Source organism: Nerophis lumbriciformis, linkage group LG32 (assembly GCF_033978685.3).
Source record: "Nerophis lumbriciformis linkage group LG32, RoL_Nlum_v2.1, whole genome shotgun sequence".
Classification (NCBI taxonomy): Eukaryota; Metazoa; Chordata; class Actinopteri; order Syngnathiformes; family Syngnathidae; genus Nerophis; species Nerophis lumbriciformis.
This window is the reverse complement of record NC_084579.2, coordinates 401,848-420,000: the sequence shown is the minus strand read 5'-3', so window position 1 is coordinate 420,000 and position 18,153 is coordinate 401,848. Positions and strand designations below refer to the sequence as shown.

The window sequence follows — 18,153 nt, the reverse complement described above, 5'->3', positions numbered from 1 at the left end:
AAGACAAAACTCTGCTTGTTCCTGCCGGAAATCCCAGCCTCCAACTCATGGAGTTTGTGTGCCTGGAAAAGATTAACTTCCGAGGTCATCAGTTTGTGGGAAATGTAACATCTAACCCATCTTCACAACTCACTTCTCAACTTGCACACAAGAAGATTTAGTAGGATTGCTTCCAAACTGAAAGCAGGTACACGAGGCTGATGGCCAGCGCTGAATTACACAATGTTTATGTCACAGCATGTGGGCGGAGCCTCTGATGACTTGCCTTTATAGTTGAAGCCAAAGAGAAATACACACTACCGTATTTTCCTGAGAAAATGTCTTTTTGCTACATTTATTTTATCACAGTTAGGAAAACATGTGCCCTGCTATACAAAACACAACTGCACAGTTCCTGTCTTCACAATAAAAGCCCTGCTCCATCCTGCCTGCGCTAACAAAATAAGAGTCTCAGAAAGCTAGCAAGCTAGGGCGTTTGTATTTCTTGTAAAGTGTATAAAAAGGAGTATGGAAGCTGGACACACTTTCATGTGGTATTGGACAGAAAGGAGGACTTTTTTTCTCCTCCATTGTAAAATGTGGAGGTTATCATCACTACTGTCTGATTCCAATCAATGCAAGTCATCAACTTATATTCTTGTCTTCATGAAAGAAATATGCTTGTATTATCATTAAACACTTTTCACTTCTTAACAAAATCAATCAATCAATCAATCAATGTTTATTTATATAGCCCTAAATCACAAGTGTCTCAAAGGGCTGCACAAGCCACAACGACATCCTCGGTATAGCCCACATAAGGGCAAGGAAAAACTCACCCCAGTGGGACGTCGATGTGAATGACTATGAGAAACCTTGGAGAGGACCGCATATGTGGGTAACCCCCCCCCTCTAGGGAGACCGAATGCAATGGATGTCGAGTGGGTCTAACATAATATTGTGAGAGTCCAGTCCATAGTGGATCCAGCATAACAGTAAGAGTCCAGTCCACAGTGGGGTCAGCAGGAAACCATCCCGAGCGGAGACGGGTCAGCAGCGCAGAGATGTTCCCAACCAATATACAGGCGAGCGGTCCACCCCGGGTCCCGACCCCGGACAGCCAGCACCCCATCCATGGCCACCGGATCTGTGTGTCTTCCCCTCCACAAGGGATAGGGGGCAGCAGAGGAGAAAAGAAAAGAAACGGCAGATCAACTGGTCTAAAAAAGGGGGGCTATTCAAAGGCTAGAGTATACAAATGAGTTTTAAGATGGGACTTAAATGTTTCTACTGAGGTATCTTTCATAAATAAAGCAATATAAATGATCCCCTACACTTGGCACATTGAAAAGTAGTTGGCCTGCAGAGAAAGTGTGAGCACCCTGCTCTAAAGCAACTAGTCATCCTGTGGTGTTATTAAAAAGTAGTTAGCCTGCAGAGAAAGTGTGTGCACCCTGCTCTAAAGCAACTAGTCATCCTGTGGTGTTATTAAAAAGTAGCTGGCCTGCAGAGAAAGTGTGTGCACCCTGCTCTAAAGCAACTAGTCATCCTGTGGTGTTATTAAAAAGTAGTTAGCCTGCAGAGAAAGTGTGAGCACCCTGCTCTAAAGCAACTAGTCATCCTGTGGAGTTATTAAAAAGTAGTTAGCCTGCAGAGAAAGTGTGATCACCCTGCTCTAAAGCAACTAGTCACCTGTGGTGTTATTAAAAAGGTGTATGTTGAGGTTACCCACAGACTTTAATTTCCTCCCCAACTGAAGGTGAACTGCTTGTGTGGACTATACAGTAAATTGGAGCGTTGGATTCAGACTTTGGTGCAACTTTGACCAGGATGCGTTCAAAGCTGCTTATCTAGTGAGTGTGCACACAATGTCTGCTCACTACTGGAAAGTAGCATGCTGGGAAGGCACTGACTACCGTATTTTCCGCACTATTAGCTGCACCTAAAAACCACACATTTACTCAAAAGCTGACAGTGCGCCTTATAACCCGGTGCGCTTTATATATGGATTAATATTAAGATTCATTTTCATAAAGTTTAGGTCTCGCAACTACGGTAAACAGCCGCCATCTTTTTTCCCCGTAGAAGAGGAAGTGCTTCTTCTTCTACGCAAGCAACCGCCAAGGTAAGCACCCGCCCCCATAGAACAGGAAGCGCTTCTTCTTCTACTGTAAGCAACCACCCGCCCCCGTAGAAGAAGAAGAAGCGCGCGGATATTACGTTTCATTTCCTTTGTGTGTTTACATCTGTAAAGACCACAAAATGGCTCCTACTAAGCGGCAGGTTTCCGGTTCATGAAAAGACGCAATCTCTCCATCCGCACACGGACTACTATTTCACAGCAACTGCCTAAAGACTTTCAAGAAAAGCTGGCTACTTTCCGTGCATATTGTAAAAACAAGATAGCTGAAAAAAAGATCCAGCCAGAGAACATTATCAACATGGACGAGGTTCCACTGACTTTTGATATTCCTGTGAACCGCACTGTGGATACAACGGGAGCACGTACGGTGAATATTCGCACCACAGGGAATGAGAAGTCATCCTTCACTGTGGTTCTAGCTTGCCATGCTAATGGCCAGAAACTTCCACCCATGGTGATATTCAAAAGGAAGACCTTGCCAAAAGAGACCTTTCCAGCCGGCGTCATCATAAAAGCTAACTCGAAGGGATGGATGGATGAAGAAAAGATGAGCGAGTGGTTAAGGTAAGTTTAAGTTTACGCGAAGAGGCCGGGTGGCTTTTTTCACGCAGCTCCGTCCATGTTGATATACGACTCCATGCGCGCCCACATCACGCTGGTTTTAATATATTATTAAAGTTTGACTGACCTATCTGACTGTTTTTTTGACATTCCTTTAGCGCAGTTAGATGCGGCTTACAACACGGGGCGGCTTATAGGTGGACAAAGTTTTGAAATATGCCGTTCATTGAAGGCGCGGCTTATAACCCAGGGCGCCTTATGGTGCGGAAAATACGGTAAATGGACTTGGTATGCTTCAGTCCTGCAGTCACTTTAATGTCTCGCTTATCTGTGCCCTTCATCACCCGCTCATACCAGCACTGACACTCTCACACTCACACACACACACACACGCACGCACGCACGCACGCACGCACGCACGCACGCACGCACGCACGCACGCACGCACACACACACACACGAGGCCATTATGACATTGACGCAACTTAACACTTGCCACATTTAAAGCTGTGAAATGTTCCGACTCAATTTGATGGGTTTGATAAGTCAGCCAACGATATTTGAGATGTTTTTGGGGTGAATTTGTCATCCAGATGGGATTCAGGCACATCACAAAGGAGATTTATGGAGTAAAAAAACAAACAAAAAAAGTCCTGGGATATACAGAACAGGCCAACAGTTACAATACACACCTTCTCCTCATTCAGTGTGTGTTCTTTATGTTCATGACTATTTACATTGTAGATTGTCACATCAAAACTATGAATGAACACATGTGGAGTTATGTACTTCACAAAAAAAGGTGAAATAACATGTTTTATATTCTAGTTTCTTCAAAATAGCCACCCTTTGCTCTGATTACTGCTTTGCACACTCTTGGCATTCTCTCCATGAGCTTCAAACACACCTGTGAAGTGAAAAGCATTTCAGGTGACTTCCTTTTTGAAGCTCATGGAGAGAATGCCAAGAGTGTGCAAAGCAGTAATCAAAGCAAAGGGTGGCTATTTTGAAGAAACTGGAATATAAAACATGTTTTCAGTTATTTTTTTGTTAAGTACATAACTCCACATGTGTTCATTCATAGTTTTGATGTGACAATCTACAATGTAAATCCCAGGTGTCAAACTCAAGGCCCGGGGGCCACTTCAATCAATCAATCAATCAATGTTTATTTATATAGCCCTAAATCACAAGTGTCTCAAAGGGCTGCACAAGCCACAACGACATCGTAGATTGTCACATCAAAACTATGAATGAACACGTGGAGTTATGTACTTAACAAAAAATAACTGAAAACATGTTTTATATTCCAGTTTCTTCAAAATAGCCACCCTTTGCTCTGATTACTGCTTTGCACACTCTTGGCATTCTCTCTATGAGCTTCAAAAAGGAAGTCACGTCACCTGAAATGGTTTTCACTTCACAGGTGTGCTTGAAGCTCATGGAGAGAATGCCAAGAGTGTGCAAAGCAGTAATCAGAGCAAAGGGTGGCTATTTTGAAGAAACTAGAATATAAAACATGTTTTCAGTTATTTTTTTGTTAAGTACATAACTCCACATGTGTTCATTTTATTTGGCCCTTGAAAGCCTGGAAATAATATGTATCAATAAAGTAGTGTCACTTTTCTTACTAAATGTATTCTTTCTTTCTATTGTGGGAGAAATACAAATATATGTACTCATGTAATCGCAAATTATGTTCACTTGAATGATCAAACATTCAAACCATTTTTTAAATAGAAATAAATACTAATAATAATGATTTCAAAGCAAGTTATCCATCAAATTGTGCAATGTAAAAGAAGCAATAGATTTCATGGTCAAATGGTGAATTTGGCTTTTTACAACATTTTTCTCTAAATGAAAAAAATAGTACTTTTTTTTACTGTAAAAAACGGTGGTGTCGTTTTGGTATTTACAGTAATACACACAAAAATATACACTTTTTAATTTACAGTAAAAAAAAAAAACTGGCCGCTCAGGTGCCAACATTTTACTGTAAAATTGCAGGGTTTTTTTATTTACAGTAAAAAAACAAATGTACCGTATTTTCCGCACTATTAGCCGTACCTAAAAACCACAAATTTTTTTCAAAAGCTGACAGTGCGGCTTTTAACCCGGTGCGCTTTATATATGGATAAATATTAAGATTCATTTTCATAAAGTTTCGATCTCGCAACTTCGGTAAACGGCCGCCATCTTTTTTCCCGGTAGAACAGGAAGCGCTTCTTCTTCTACGCAAGCAACCGCCAAGGTAAGCACCCGCCCCCATAGAACAGGAAGCGCTTCTTCTTCTACTGTAAGCAACCACCCGCCCGCGTAGAAGAAGAAAAAGCGCGCGGATATTACCGTACGTTTCATTTCCTTTGTGTGTTTACATCTGTAAAGACCACAAAATGGCTCCTACTAAGCGACAGGGATCCGGTTCATGAAAAGACGCAATCTCTCCATCCGTACACGGATTACTATTTCACAGCAACTGATATTCCTGTGAACCGCACTGTGGATACAACGGGAGCACGTACGGTGAATATTCGCACCACAGGGAATGAGAAGTCATCCTTCACTGTGGTTCTAGCTTGCCAGGCTAATGGCCAGAAACTTCCACCCATGGTGATATTCAAAAGGAAGACCTTGCCAAAAGAGACCTTTCCAGCCGGCGTCATCATAAAAGCTAACTCGAAGGGATGGATGAAGAAAAGATGAGCGAGTGGTTAAGGTAAGTTTAAGTTTACGCGAAGAGGCCGGGTGGCTTTTTTCACGCAGCTCTGTCCATGTTGATATACGTATGTTTGTGATTGCACATTTGCGTACATTTTGGGAGTGAACAGAGTTGTTAGAACGCTGGTTTTTAATATATTATTAAAGTTTGACTGACCTATCTGACTGTTTTTTTGACATTCCTTTAGCGCAGTTAGATGCGGCTTACAACACGGGGCGGCTTATAGGTGGACAAAGTTTTGAAATATGCCGTTCATTGAAGGCGCGGCTTATAACCCAGGGCGCCTTATGGTGCGGAAAATACGGTACATTTTACAGTAAAATTCTGGCAACTGAGCTGCCTTTTTTTTTTTAACCATAAAAACATTAGTACTGTTTTTTCAGTTTTTTACAGTAATATAAACTACATTTACAGTAATATACACTACATTTTGAGGTGAAATTATTGCAACTTAGCATTTTTTTTTTACATTTTAGTTTTTAAAAATGAAAAACTACTATTAAAATGCATAGAAAAAATGTGTAATAATAGTATTCACTGTTATAAGCGGCCCTCTGGGGCCACACAGTGAAAAGCACTTTGACACCTCTGATGTGACGTCTTAGTCATGCAAATAAAGAAAAGGCATTGACTGAGGAGAAGGTGCTGCACATGAAGTGGAATAGAAGGGTTGAGTGATGTGGAATAGTCCCAATGAAGAATGGAAGCTCAGAGGTTGTTTAGGCCACTGACAGCGTGTGTGTGTTTATCTGCAGTGTGGAATTCAAGTGGAGTGTGAGCGTGTACAGTTCATCAGATATCATTACAGTCTGAAGCTACGCCACCAAACATCCCCAACAGGCGCAGGCTGAATTCTACTTTTTCATCTCTTTTTTCCCACATCAGCCCCTAAAAGAAGAGAGGGAGAGAAGCCTCCCTGTGCATGCTCTGCACTGACACTTCCATGGACATGACATCAATCTAGTAGGCTTTTAGCAACACACAGGCTAAATAAAAACCTTCCACTGGTCCCAGGCAACAATGACTCAAGCAGGACAAGAGCGTTGCCTCCCCTCCACTCTCTCTTCATGATGCCTTCCAGTACGTCTGCTAACCCTCCACTCTACTCTCTCTTCCAGTACATCTGCTAATGGAGCTTAACTCCTCCATTGCCTGACTTTTCAAGAGGAAAAAGCCTCCGCAGGGTAAAGACGCAGGTCAGCCGACGCTAAACGTCCTGCAACATTTCACCTCACCAGCATTATCTGGGGAGTGTCATACAGTATGTAGGAGATGTGATGTACAGTATGTGAGACCACCCTGAAGAGCTTCAAGTGCATGTGTTGCCATCACAAAGGATTACAGTACATTGCTACGTCAGGAACACCAGCCTCCCCACCTTTTTTTCCACCGAGTCTCCCAACTCCAAGCAGAGGAATGGTTTGTGAGTTAAGAAGGTTTATTTACCGCTGAATTGTTCACACACACACACACACACACACACACACACACACACACACACACACACACACACACACACACACACACACACACACACACACACACACACTCACACACTGATGGCGGAAGCTGCCATGCAAGGCGCTAACAACCACCCATCAGGAGCAAGGTAGAAGAAGTGTCTTGCCCAAGGACACAACGGACGTGACTAGGATGGCGACAGCTGGATTCGAACCAGGAATCCTAAAGTTGCTGGCACGGCCGCTCTAACATGCCGCCCAAGCTGGTGCTCTTGAATCAATCCAAGTATCAACAGTAAAAGTAAATGTCATAGCATTACTGATAACTTATTGGAGTAGAAAGTACTTCTGACAGTTAAGATTCTGCTAAAACATGAACTTTTATTGTCATAAAGTGATGGAAAGTTGATAGTTCTTAGCAACACAAGTGTAGGCGCCCACTAGTGGTGAGTACAGGAAGTTGCACAACTTCAAGTCGCTGCTTGGACAAAACATGTTTACACGCAGAAGTCACATGTGACGAGACAGCCAATCAGGTTCCTGCTTCACACACACTAGTGAGGTCCTCATACCAAGCATTTAGTACCACTACCTCAATGTATTTACATACTTTTCTAAAGAAAGGGGACCACAAAAAATTATATTGTTGGCTTTATTGTAACAAAAAATGTTAGTGTACATGAAACATATGTTTATTATTGTCATTTAGTCCTTAAATAAAATAGACAACTTGTCTTTTAGTAGTAAGTAAACAAACAAAGACTCCTAATTAGTCTATGCAGTAACATATTGTGTCATTTATACACCTATTATTTTATACACATTATGAGGGACAAACTGTAAAAATGAATGATTAATCTACTTGTTCATTTACTGTTAATATCTGTTTTAACATGTTCTATCTACACTTCTGTTCAAATGTAATAATCACTTATTCTTCTCTTCTTCGATACTTGACATTAGTTTTGGATGATACCACACATTTAGGTATGGATGTGATACCAAGTAGTTACAGGATCATACATTGGTCATATTCAAAGTCCTCATGTGTCCAGGGACATATCACCTGACTTTATAAACATAATATACATTTTTAAAAACCCGAAAGAAGATGTTGTGATGCCAAAAAATATTGACGTAATCATAGTAGTATCGACTCGATACACTCTTGTACTTGGTATCATTACAGTGGATGTCAGGTGTAGATCCACCCATGGCATTTGTTTACATTGTGACGGTGGTGAGCTATTGTATCCTCCTACGGTGTGTAGTGAAGCATGTTTAGCTATTCCTCGTCCTGCAGTGATAATGATACTTGTAAGAAACTCACTTTATTTGTCGCCATGGAGACCAGGATTAGTGATTTAGAAGTAGCTAAAACACTGTGGATGGATGTTAGCCGCATGTCTTAAAGCAGCTCTTCCTGAGGGTGTTTCAGTGTTATAACTTCACCTTTATCTTGACTTTTTACACCAAAATGCGTCCATTCTCCCTTTTCTGTCTACACACTGTGTCTGCTTGTAAGTACTCTGTGTGTGTGCGCTGCCCAACATGCTCCTCTGCTTTTCTGTCTACACACTGTGTCTGCTTGTAAGTACTCTGTGATTGTTTTTACTTGTTTACTCTGTAAACCAAAATCATAACTGCTCTCTTCATCTAAGACGTCCAACAAACAAAATAGGTATAACATCCAATGATCAAAATACGCTACATACTATACGTTACATTCCATAACATAATATACGTTACATACCATACATTACATACTATACGTTACATACCATACATTACATACTATACGTTACATACCATATGTTACATACCATACGTTACATTCCATAACATATTCTACGTTACATACTATACGTTACATACCATACGGCGGCGACTGGGGCCTGCTCGGCGCCGGTCTCCGTGAACTCCCTTCCTTGCCTGGCTCTTCTTAGGTCGCACCTGTGAGACAAGAGAAGGCAAAGATCTCAGGAGGGGTAGATACAGTAGGTGGACTGTGGCAAGTGGTGATCAGAGTTGAAGTTAAAGTAACAGAGGCAGACACACCTCAGGAGGGGTAGATAGGTGGATTGTGTTGAAGTTAAAGTAAGAGAGGCAGGGCCACTTCAAGTTGACTGAGGGATAAAAACAGACTTGTGTCTAAAGACAGGTTGCAAAGCCAAGAAAAACATTCCTGTCCTTCTGAGAGACACCGAGGACTGTGAGCAATGAAGCCTGATCACACTTTGACCTGCTAGGAGGTCCAAATGGACACAGCTTGGCCTCCCCTACTGGCTGATTGGGGAATGTTTTCTTTCAACAGCTGAACAGTCACACTTCCTAAGCCTCGAACCACGCTCTTCACACAGATAGATTCCTTTTCACTCCAATGTATCATGGATTTAATTATTCACATGTGAATAATGCTGTATAATAGACTGTATTTATATTATTCACATGTGAATAATGCTGTATAATAGACTGTATTTATATTATTCACATGTGAATAATGCTGTACAATAGACTGTATTTATATTATTTATATGGGAATAATGCTGTATAATAGACTGTATTTATATTATTCACATGGGAATAATGCTGTATAATAGACTGTATTTATATTATTCACATGTGAATAATGCTGTACAATAGACTGTATTTATATTATTTATATGGGAATAATGCTGTATAATAGACTGTATTTATATTATTCACATGTGAATAATGCTGTATAATAGACTGTATTTATATTATTCACATGTGAATAATGCTGTATAATAGACTGTATTTATATTATTCACATGTGAATAATGCTGTACAATAGACTGTATTTATATTATTTATATGGGAATAATGCTGTATAATAGACTGTATTTATATTATTCACATGTGAATAATGCTGTATAATAGACTGTATGTATATTATTCACATGTGAATAATGCTGTATAATAGACTGTATTTATATTATTCACATGTGAATAATGCTGTATAATAGACTGTATTTATATTATTCACATGTGGATAATGCTGTATAATAGACTGTATTTATGTTATTTACATGTGAATAATGCTGTATAATAGACTGTATTTATATTATTCACATGTGAATAATGCTGTACAATAGACTGTATTTATATTATTTATATGGGAATAATGCTGTATAATAGACTGTATTTATATTATTCACATGTGAATAATGCTGTATAATAGACTATTTATATTATTCACATGGGAATAATGCTGTATAATAGACTGTATTTACATTATTCACATGTGAATAATGCTGTATAATAGACTGTATTTATATTATTCACATGTGAATAATGCTGTATAATAGACTGTATTTATATTATTCACATGGGAATAATGCTGTATAATAGACTGTATTTATATTATTCACATGGGAATAATGCTGTATAATATACTCTATTTATATTATTCACATGTGAATAATGCTGTATAATAGACTGTATTTATATTATTCACATGTGAATAATGCTGTATAATAGACTGTATTTATATTATTCACATGTGAATAATGCTGTATAATAGACTGTATTTATATTGTTCACATGTGAATGATGCTGTATAATAGACTGTATTTATATTATTCACATGTGAATAATGCTGTATAATAGACTGTATTTATGTTATTCACATGGGAATAATGCTGTATAATAGACTGTATTTATATTGTTCACATGTGAATAATGCTGTATAATAGACTGTATTTATATTATTCACATGTGAATAATGCTGTATAATAGACTGTATTTATATTATTCACATGTAAAAAATACCTAAATGTTTATTGTTTATTGTGAGTGAACTTTGGTGCTGAATTTCCCCCAGGGATCAATAAAGTACTTTCTATTCTATTCTATACAGTTGTCAGCCACACTGCACTTCACAGCCATCTGGCTGGCCTTTCCACCACAGGATGGATGGCGGAGAGCAGCGTCAGCAACGTGACGTCATAGCGACGTAAGTCACGTGAAAAGAGTTGGCACAAGTGGCAAAAAAGAGTGATAAAGTTGAGGAATGCTCATCAAAGACTTATTTGGAACATCCCACAGGTGAACAGGCTAATTGGGAACCGGTGGGTGCCATGATTGGGTATAAAAGCAGCTTCCATTCACAAACAAGGACGGGGCGAGGGTCACCACTTGGTCAACAAATGCCTGAGCAAATTGTTTAAGAACAACATTTCTCAAGCAGCTATTGCAAGGAATTTAGGGATTTCACCATCTACGCTGCGTAATATCATCAAGAGGTTGAGAGAATGTGGAGAAATCACTGCACGTAAGCCATGATATTACACACCTTGGATCCCTCAGGAGCTACTGCATCAAAAAGCCACACCAGTGTGTAAAGGATATCACCACATGGGCTCAGGAACACTTCAGAAAACCACTGTCAGTAACTACAGTTGGTCGCTACATCTGTAAGTGCAATTAAAACTCTATAAACTAGGCAAAGCCAAAGCCATTTATCAACAACACCCAGAAATGCCGCTGGCTTCGCTGGGCCCGAGCTCATCTAAGATGGACTGATGCAAAGTGGGAAAGTGTTCTGTGGTCTGACGAGTCCACATTTCATATTGTTTTTGGAAACTGTGGACCAAAGAGGAAAAGAAGCATGGGGACTGTTCTAGGGTGAAAGTGTAAAAGGCAGCATGTGTGATGGTATGGGGGTGTATTAGTGGCCAAGACATGGGTAACTTACACATCTGTGAAGGCACCATTAATACTGAAAGGTACATACAACATATGTTGCTATCCAAGCAACAGTTATCATGGACGCCCCTGCTTATTTCAGCAAGACAATGCCAAGCCACGTGTTACAACAGCGTGTGCCGGTACTAGACTGGCCTGCCTGTAGTCCAGACCTGTCTTCCATTGAAAATATGAGAAGGGAGACTGTTGAACAACTTAAGCTGTACATCAGGCAAGAATGGGAAAGAATTCCACTTCAAAAATGTGTCTCCTCAGTGTTGTTAAAAGGAAAGGCCATGTAACACACTGGTAAAAATGCCTTTTTTGCAATGTGTTGCTGCCATTCCATTCTAAGTTCATGATTATTTAGTTTCTCAGCGTGAACATGAAATATCTTGTCTGGGATTTGCAAATCATTGTATTCTCTTTTATTTACCATTTACACAACATGACAACTTCCCTGCTTTTGTAGGCTGTACTTCAGTCACACGCAGGATTCTCACAGGAATGAGGCAGAAATACAACCAGACTTACTGTATTTCTCGTTGCATCTGACAGTTTGGTGCTCTACATTCCTTTGCTCAGTAGGGAGTGCTTACATGTTGCAGATTAGAATGTCCGCTGATCTTTAGATTTCCAGGGAGAGCCGCTTGTGTACTCCTTCTTTTGGACTTTTAAAACACTTTTGAGTGACCTTTGGATCATAATAACAAGCCTTGCTGTTGTTGTTTTTGCAGAGCTCATTGTGTCCCATCAGAGGGCGGCCTTTGGGGGGGTGCACGTCACAAAGAGCCATTCATGCAGCTGAAAGTGAACATGGGACAGTGTGTGTGTGTGTGTGTGTGTGTGTGTGTGTGTGTGTGTGTGTGTGTGTGTGTGTGCACATCAGGAAAGTTCACCTGAAAAACAAGCAAATTGTGCTGTTTGGACACGTAAACACGTATGGAAAGGTAACAAACTATCTGAGGTCCATATTTGAAGAAGTAAATGAGAGGTGCTTTTAGGGTAGTCCACTCCCTTGTTTGTGCAGACTTCAGTGAGACTCCCACACCATCTGGAGATGAAAACTCACAGACGTGCCGACAGCGGCCAAAGACCTTTTTCAGCTCCAGCAAATCCACAAACACTTTTCAGCCCGTATTTTTAGGCGAAGATTCTTTTTATGGGAAACATTTGTGATGACATTTCTGCGCTAATTGGCACTGATGTTGGAGGTCCGCAGGAAGGAGGCGTTCACAGGAAACAAAGCGCCATCTTCACATTTCCCCAGGGACCGGTCACTTCCTCCCAGCCCTGGAAAGGAGAGTGTAAACCAACTCTAATGGATTTAAAACATCATGAAGGCTTTATCAGAACTTCAGCTGACTGTAGTCTAGCGCCACACTTGACTTTGGTTTTGGGGGCCACATTTCCAGAAAGTTCAAGACCTTCTCCCTTCATTATTACTCTTAATTTGTATATTGTGGAGAAACAGCAGACATTTGATTTTGGGTAAGAGTTAAAGGAACTCTTTGTGGTGTTTAAGGACCTTCTGCTTGAAAAGCTCGTCAAATATCATTTTTATGACAGCACTCTGGTGTTTTTAGGAATTTGCTGCAAAAATGTTGAGTCTCTCACAAGTTTTTTGGACTGACCTCGTAGGCCAATAGTTCAGGCATGTGTACTTTTTGGCACCGACCGAGTCCTACCAGGTGTAAATGGTCAATAAAAAGATATTATATTCAATTGAATAGACTGCAAAGACAAGATATTTCATGTTCACACTGAGAAACTTTGTTCTTTTTGGCAAATATTAGCTCATTTGGAATTTGATGCCTGCAACATGTTTCCAAAAAGCTGGCACAAGTGGCAAAAAAGAGTGAGAAAGTTGAGGAATGCTCATCAGACTTATTTGGAACATCCCACAGGTGAACAGGCTAATTGGGAACAGGTGGGTGCCATGATTGGGTTTAAAAGTAGCTTCCATTCACAAACAAGGACGGGGCGAGGGTCACCACTTTGTCAACAAATGCCTGAGCAAATTGTTTAAGAACAACATTTCTCAACAAGGAATTTAGGGATTTCACCATCTATGCGGTACTGCATCAAAAAGCCACATCGGTGTGTAAAGGATATCACCACATGGGCTCAGGAACACTTCAGAAAACTGTCAGTAACTACAGTTGGTCGCTACATGTGGAAGTGCAAGTTAAAACTCTTCTATGCAAAGCGAAAGCCATTTATCAACAACACCCAGAAACGCTGCCGGCTTTGCTGGGCCCAAACTCATCTAAGATGGACTCATGCAAAATGGAAAAGTGTTCTGTGGTCTGACGAGTCTATATTTCAAATTGTTTTTTGGAAACTGTGGACCAAAGAGGAAAAAAACCATCCGGATTGTTCTAGGTGCAAAGTATAAAAGCCAGCATGTGTGATGGTATGGGGGTGTGTTCACTGGTTTTGGGTTTTGTAGTTCGGTATAGAAATATCATATGTAAACAGAAGAATAGAAATAAGCACACATGGAGGAAAACAGCACCTTAGCACATTGTCCTCATGTCTCTGGCACAAGTTCATGAGCAAGCAAAGACAAGCTTTAGTTTGAGTCAACAATCGCTTATATTGACGTCTGAGGTTTGCTGTAATAATAAGCAACACAATTGCATAACTTTGTGTCACTGACCCTGGATTATGGATGTAACGATTTCAAATATTATAGAATAGCTTATTTGTAGAAAAGTGACCAACATGATCACAGTTATCATATTTATTATCATGGTCTTGTTGAATGCTCCGTCATTCCAGAGGAGCTCAGAGTAAACCTCCACCTGGAGAGGAGCCAGATGAGGTGGTTCGGGCATCTGGTCAGAATGCCCCCTGAACGCCACCCTCGGGAGGTGTTTAGGGCGCTTCTGCTCGGTAGGAGGCCGCGGGGAAGACCCAGGACACGTTGGAGAGACTATGTCTCTCGGCTGGCCTGGGAACACCTCCAGATCCCCCAGGAAAAGCTGGACCAAGTGGCTGGGGAGAGGGAAGTCTGGGCTTCCCTGCTTAGGCTGCTGCCCCCGCGACCCCACTTTGGACAAGCGGAAGAAGATGGATGGATGGTATTGTTGAATGTGCTGAAATCTTTCAACCAAGTTTGTTTTTAGTTGCTCAGACAGCATTTAGACGCATTTTTAATCAATCTTGTATACATGTTAGCATTCAAGCTAGCTAGCGATTAGTGCACTAGCTGTGTATCCAGGTAATGAGCATCAAGACTGTCGGTGCTAATCAATCACGCTTTTACAATAAATACAACTTGACACGATAACACTAACCGTCAAGGATTTCATCGCAGTTTATTTCGACTTTGGATAAATCCCGTCTGTCATGACTTGGTCTTGGGTGTGTGCTTTTCCGGGATGCAACGGAAAGTTGGCTCGGGCGAGACGGGAATGAAGGTACATGATTTATTTATATTTATCAAAAAAAAGGAATAAACGAAAGGCGCGCACAAGGGCGGAAGTACAAAACTTGACTATAAACACAAAACTTGCACAAGGGCAGAAACTATGAACAATTAAACAAAACTTGCAAACTATGGCTTGAATAAAGAAAACTTACTTGGCATGGACAAAAAAAGGAGCAGCGTGAACGATGGACATGAAAAGGAGTTAGAAATGTGTCGAGCATAAATGTGGGGTATGAATACGGGGATGTCGTCAGGACGAACAACAGAAAATGAAAAGCTTAAATAACAGACATGTGTCATGACTTGGACTTTGGCTTGGTTTGTTCTCCCGTGGTGCAAATGAACTGGACTGGTCAAGGCTTGAAGGTGGGTACATGATTTATTTAAACTATCAAAAAAGGAATAAACGAAAAGCGCGCACAGGGGCGGAGGTACAAAACTAGACTTTAAACACAAAACTTGCACATTGGCAGAAACTATGAACAATTAAACAAAACACTAACTGTGGCTTAACAAACAAAAACTTACTTGGCATGGAACCGGCATGAAAAAAAGAGTAGCAAGGGTCATCAGGGTGTGGAGAGAGTGCAGGAGCATAAATGCGGGGATGTCGTCAGGACGAACAACAGAAAATGAATGAACTTAAATACTATGGACATGATTAGTGAAAGCAGGTGCGTGACTCAAAACGTGAAACAGGTGCGTGACGTGACAGGTGAAAACTAATGGTTGCTATGGTGACAAGAGTGCACAATGAGTCCAAACGTGGAACAGGTGCGTGACGTGACAGGTGAAACTAATGGTTGCTATGGTGACAAAACAAAACAAAAGTGCACAAAAAGTCCAAAATTTAAACCGAACATTACTAAAACAAAACATGATCACACAGACATGACAACATGATTAACGAAAACAGGTGCGTGACTCAAGACGTGAAACAGGTGCGTGACGTGACAGGTGAAAACTAATGGTTGCTATGGTGACAAACAAGAGTGCACAATGAGTCCAAACGTGGAACAGGTGAAACTAATGGGTAATCATGCAAACAAGACAAGGGAGTGAAAAGCCAGAAACTAAACAAAACATGACTTAAAACAAAAGATGATTACACAGACATGACACCGTCTTCAAGAAGTGTGGCGTGAACTACTCAGCTGCAAGCAGCAGGACTCCACTCTCATGTGGCGTGAACTACTCAGCTGCAAGCAGCAGGACTCCAGTCTCAACGTTTGTAATCACATGTGCCAGGTAATTGCCGCTAATACGTGGCGGTCCCATGCGGGGAAGCACTAACAGGAAAGGGAGCTCCATCTTTGGATTCCCCAGAGGAGCAAGTAACAGGAAAGGAGGAATAAGAAAAGAAGTTTGGTCCATGGAAAGTGGCAGACATGAGGAAGATCACATAGCACATCACAAATAGAAGTCAATATGTCATTTAAAGTGTGTTTGGCAAAGGCGTGACCATCATTTGTACATTCCTTGTCTAAAAATATGCAGACAAAAGCATGAGAAGCAGCCACTTTATCTTCCTGAGTGAAGCTCACAAGACATTTCCCTCGGGGCCACGGAGGATCTTAAGAGGTTTTCTACATCAGGAGGGACACGTCTGCCTTCGTTCAGTCCTCGCTCTCCATGCATGATGACGTCTGCAACAAGCGGCCCCTCACAGCGCCTTCAAACTGAGGGACAAAAGCCCTGCTTTGTGTCTGATGATGTCATGATTGCACACAGGCCGCCTTCTCAGAGGGACGCTTCGGCCAATAGGACGTCGCCGTCGCGACTCGGCCCTTTCGGAAAAATCCCTGCTCCTTGCATTAAAGCGTGGCGGGTCGGAGGTGCTGAGTAAGTCTAGTCCCGGCCAAAGGGAGGGGAGTAGCTCACATTACCTCTAGAGGCTTGGCCTAAGACAGGAAACTGAGCAAGGGCAAAAATACGACCCCCCCCCCCCCCCCCCCCCCGCCCCTAAAAAAAAAGTGGGGTGGTATTTGGGAGCAAATGCTCTCTTAGTGGATTAAGAATGACGAGGGGTCGTCAGTGGAGGAAGACAAAGTCCAGACGGAAGGAAGATGGTTTCTCTAAGCTTAAAAACTCTTGGATGCCAGAGCACAGGAAGTCATCTCAGGCCAGACATGATCTCTCAGATGATATCTACTTGGGTTCTTCCCTTTTAAACTGACCACAACGTAAATAACCACAACACCAGGGGGAGCTCCACTAACCACGTTAAACCCACATTCCCATCTAACTAAGGCTGAAACGACGCGTCGACGTAGTCGACGTCATCGGTTACGTAAATACGTCGACGCCGTTTTTGTGCGTCGGCGCGTCGCATATTTACGTCACACTACTTTACTGTCATGGCGGAGCGCAAAGCAGACGATGCGAGCGAGGGGAAAAAAGCACGCCAAAAGTCGTCAAAAGTGTGGGAGTATTTCAATAAACGGCCTAATAATGTTGTTGTATGCACACTGTGTCGAGCGGAAATGGCCTATCATAGCAGCACAACGGCTATGAACGAACATTTGAAAAGAAAACCCCCGACAGCGTTCTTGCCATCACCATCAACAAGTCAATCGTCCGCGTGCGTATACGTTGTCATTATTACACAAAAACATGAATGTGTCATTTGTATCTGCGTTGTAAATTCATAAACTAAAGCACCGTTTCGCTCTGACAGGCGCGTTTGGCGTGCCTGTTCAGTGTTTACAAAGACGCGCTCCTCTTTAACGCTGTGGAGAGGCGGCGGCGGCGAGCGAGCGGCGAGGCGGGGCGCGCCGGGAGCGCCGCCGCAATCGTGCCCAGGTGCGCGATCCGCGCAGTTGGAAGAGAAAAGACTTTGTGTAAAATTAAAAGATTGTAAACCTGGCAAAGCCGTCTGGCGTTCAGTCTGTCGGTCCTGAAAGAACCCCACGGCACAAGACGTGTCACAAACGCTAACGTTAATTAGTTGTGCAAATACCTTTTACAACATTAACAGTTACATATACTATGTACAAACCAACAATTAACTTTCACTTTAATCATACTATCATTGTTGTGTTATTAAGCAAAATAAGCAATACTTTTACTTTTGTTGAAATGTTTACACTGTACATTTTTTTGTATTGGATGTTTAGCTTTATTTTTGCACATTTTAGCAAATAAG

General features: G+C 41.5%; 1 protein-coding gene across 1 annotated transcript in view; it reads right to left on the bottom strand.

The window, feature by feature from the left end:
* Positions 1 to 18,153, bottom strand: part of kank2 (KN motif and ankyrin repeat domains 2) — a 59,770-nt gene that overhangs the window by 26,665 nt on the left and 14,952 nt on the right. Inside the window, exon 2 of the mRNA XM_061981244.2 lies at positions 8,741 to 8,818. The gene's annotated coding sequence lies outside the window, so the exon portion shown is untranslated. The remainder of the gene's footprint in view (positions 1 to 8,740; positions 8,819 to 18,153) is intronic.